The 4,414-nt window shown below is 38.0% G+C and overlaps 1 pseudogene; it reads left to right on the top strand.

Annotated features, from left to right (window-relative positions):
- The first annotated feature begins 4,263 nt into the window (after positions 1-4,263).
- On the top strand, positions 4,264-4,414 carry LOC147830659 (U2 spliceosomal RNA; annotated as a pseudogene).

Genomic DNA, 4,414 nt, shown 5'->3' with positions numbered 1-4,414 from the left:
GGAAGGAGTAGGTAGCTATCTGCTATTATCCCAGGATGAGAAAATTAAGACATTTATCTTACTGAGCAACCTTACCAAAGCTTTATAGAATATGCACCAGACTATAATTCATATGTTGGTAGACCCAGTATATGGAAGTAGAACCTGACATTCAATTTAAGCAATTATGGAAGATCACACAGCTAGGAATAGTGAAACCAAGATTCAAATCTAATCTATATTTCATACCATATGGTGTCTCCTACTAGATATATATCCCAGAATTACTCTAAATCAGTATTTTAAAATATCAGGCATTTACAAGAAGTATTACTATCATTTTTTTCTAATATTCATACAAATCTATTGTCAAAACATTGAAAATGAAGACCCTACCTTCCTTCCTTTTTTGCTTTCTTCCTCCCTCAGATCTTTCCTCCTGCTTTCTCTCTGTTTCTTCTTTCTTCTTCTCTTGCTCTTGTATCTTTCTTTATTTTAATTATATTTCCTTTTTTATTTTTCCCTTCTCTGTATAAACACTGATTATTTGGTGTTGAGTCTACAATGTACCTGACAAAGACATACCTTCATAGACATAGCAGATTAACATGCAACTGCTCCTGAATGTAAGTATTCATAGACGATGTTACAATTACATTGGTTTTGTAGTCAGACTGATGATCTAAGTCCTACCAGTTCTCTCCAACATTTAAGTGACTTTGATCCAATTATTTAAATTTGGAGTTAACAATAGTACCAAACCATAATATTGTTAAACAGATAAAAGTATATAATCCATCCAAAACACATGCTCATGAGGTAGGAAATCACTAGTAATAGTTAACATTTATGAAGTCTTCCTAAGTAATTTGATAGTAGTATGGAGAATCATTACCATTCTTTCTTTTAGCGAAGTTTTAAAAAGAACTCAGGAACTTATCCTGAGTAATAAAACCAAGGAGTAAAACTGGAGCAGCAAAGCAGTGGGTTCATTACAATAACAGCATGGCTTTCCTGAAACTCTAGGCAGGGAACCCTAAATTGTGCTCAGTGCTAACTGTGTATATTACTGGAATTACATTACAATTAGGTTGCCACTGTAGCTAATGTCTCTGGTCACTGTGCTGGGTATTGAGTCAATTCTAGCTCTTGACTGATTTCCATGGTGGTCTACCCTGGCTCAATGGAACAAGAAAACCACACCTTAGGGAATTAGAAAGTATGTGTTATGCCAAAAATTAAACTGCCAGTTGATTGCAACATTTGTTTTTTTAAAAAGGTTCTTTAACTGGGTTTTTACCCAAGATTGCCCTTCAAGGAAATTGTACAATTAAGGTAAGAAAAGCTGTATTTATGCCATCATTTATAAATACATTTCACTGTGAGTAAATAAAAACCACTAATTTGCATGAGAAGAAGGCATCCTTTATCTATCCCTAAAAAGAGTATTTACAGTAGGACTTACGCTATTGAAATTAACTACACTATTAAAATAGTCTGAATTAACTCTCCTGCCCCAGGGATTGATTGCAGGGCCAGTACATTTAAACCTCTGTTCTAAAGTAATTTTCTTTAAATGATACAGATTAGATAAAAAAAAAAAAATCAAACATTTAGGGCAAAGATTTCCTTGATCTGAGCCCTACACAACTTTAAAGGCTTTCCTCTCACTACCTCCATTCTTATATTCTTCAAAAGAACTAATCAACTTGCCAGTATGTTTTGAATTTAACAGAGTTTTGCCCTTTGTTTTTGCTATTCCCATTATATCCACTGTCTGGCATCAACTCCCCTCCCCTACCCTACTTCTGCAGTTGTATCTGTCAGCAAAAAGGTCAGTCTCTGTCAGTGTCCTTTCCTACCATCTCCTCTCTGACCAATCTTTTTAATGATGGAGATCCTCAGGGCTCAGTTTGAGCTCCTTTAATTCTACCTTCCTTGCCTACATAATTTCATTCATTTTCTAAGTTACCATTTATGTTGATGATTCAAAAATTTTTATCTTCAGCCCAGACACATCTTTCTACTGCAGAGTCTTAAAACCACCTCCTGTTAAAAGTATTTATTTGAATATTTCCCAGACATTTAATACTCAGTATTTTACAAATGGAGCTCCTAATGCTTTTCACATCTCAAACCAAATGTCCATACTCCAAACCTTAATGATCCTTCAGAAAAGGCACTGATCCTGGCTTACCCTGGAAATCAGAATATTTTATTTGATAGCTTTTTCTCCCCCATCTATGTCTATCATTTGGCATACTCCTGGAATGAAATTCCTGGAATATGATAGCCTTTCCAATTTCCAATTCCTTCTGTATGGGTTTCTCTACATGGGATACTCTTTCTTCTCTCTTTGTGTGTCATATATCATTTGGTCCTCTGGATTTATCTTACATGTTACTTATGTAGAGAAGTCTTCATTAAATCTGGACAAAGTTAGAATATTTTATTAATTTCCAAAGCATTTTATGCTGCTTCTAAAAAGACCATACTTTTATAAATAGGTTCTTCATTGTATTTGTATCAAAGTATGGCTTATACTCTAGACTATTGTTTATAAAACCCAGGACTTTACTTAATGTTTTAGTTACTTTTCTCATCCCTAGGACAAAATATCCAACACCCACAAGTTAAAGAAAGAAAGGTTTATTGCAGCTTATAGTTTGTAGAGGATTCAGTCTATAGTCAACTAGTTCCAAGGCATGGGAGAGGAGGATGACAGAGGATAAACAGTCCATGGCAGGGTAGCAGCAAGAGGCAGGAGCACCAAGCAGCAGTGAAGAAGCAGCAGAAGCAGCAAGCCTGCCTTCCTTCTTTCCCCTTATATTCCATCCATACTATAAGCCTATTGATTGGAGCCACCTATATCCAAGGTGGGACTTCCATTATCCACATGTTGCACTGTGCTAAACCCATTTAATTATCACACAGCCTCGATCCTAGCATCACACACCCTAGATCCAGCCACCTGTGAAAAGTCCCACCTATGAGTAGATTAGGCTTTGGGGGAACATCTAGATACAAGCCATAACATTTTACTCTGGGCCCCCAAAAGACTCATCCACACCCTTTTATGCAAAGGCCATATGGTCTGTCTTTAAGAGTTGCCAAAGTCCTAACAGTTTCAGGATTGCTGAAAAGTTCAAGTTCAAAATCTCCTCTGAAATTTAAGGCAAAATGCTTATCTGTGAGCCCCTGTACAAATGAAAAGAAAATTAAACACGTTCAACATACAATGACTCAAGACAAACATTCTCAATCCAAAAAGTACAAATAAGGGGATGTAAAGGAATGGGACCATCACAAGATCAAAATCCAGCTGGGCAAACATTAAACCCTACAGTTCCATGTCCAGTATATAGGGCAATCTGTGACAAGAGGTGAACTCCAAAGGGCTTGGGTGGCTTCACCCTTATGGCACTGCCATTGTTGTAGCCTTCATGGCCTCTCTCTTGGGGTGGCTTTGCTCACACCATGTGCCTTTATTCAGATGTTCTATGTTCTTGGCTTCCACACCATTCCTTTGACTTTATGCTCACAGTTTCATACAATGGCCACTCAGGAACACACTGCCTGGCCTCCCAGGCCTTCTTCTGAAATCTGGGTGGAATCCCCCTCCACCTCACAACTCTTGCATTCTGCATATGACTAAAACCAGCATCATGTGGATGATACCAAGGTTTGCCACCAGTAGAAGCAGTAGCTTGGCTTCCTTCTCTCTTGGTTGTAGGGGTTGAGTGCTTAGATTGCTGAGCTAGACCCAAGGAATAAACTCCCTAGGCCACCATCATTCAGTAATATGGTGCCCTGCAGCAGTCTTCTCAAAGCAAAGTCTTTCACTTTTTCAATTTTAAGGCTGCAAAGGGTGTTGGCTCTTGTGATGTCCTCAGGCCATTTTTTCTATTGCCCTCTCCAAAAGTACTTGGCTTTTTTATTGCTAGTCTTTTCAGCAACAAAATTGTCTTCTCTTCCATCCTTGCAGGTTGCAACTTTACTGGAGCTTTCCTTCTGGCCAAACTCAAAACATTTTAAATCATTATGCTGGGCTGTTTGCTCTTGATTTTCAAAGTGCAGCTGTCTAAAGGCTCCCAACAGTAGCCAGTCACCACCTCAACATTAGATTGCCTTGAAATTTCTTCTGCAAGATCAATTAATCTGCCATCTTTAATCTGAGTTTCAGGCAAAGTCTCTGGATATGCAAACAAATTTTCTGCCAAAGCATAAAGCACATGGTTTGGAGTTTAATAGCCAATGAAGTCCTGTTCTTAACTGAAACCTCCTATCACTTCTCAGCCTTTTGGCTAAGATCAAGTGTAGTATCTAACTGAAACCTTCTGAGCCTCCTGCATTTCTATCAGCATTCTAGTCCTCTGAGCTCTGATCAGAATCTCCCATCTAGCTCAGTTAGTTTACAGCATGCTAAGCAACTCTT

The sequence above is a fragment of the Heterocephalus glaber genome, unplaced genomic scaffold (assembly GCF_053883595.1).
Source record: "Heterocephalus glaber isolate CG9 unplaced genomic scaffold, H.glaber_assembly_v1.0 deba00000071, whole genome shotgun sequence".
NCBI lineage: Eukaryota > Metazoa > Chordata > Mammalia > Rodentia > Bathyergidae > Heterocephalus > Heterocephalus glaber.
Note: the sequence above shows the minus strand (reverse complement) of the source record. Positions and strands in the feature narration are given on the sequence as shown.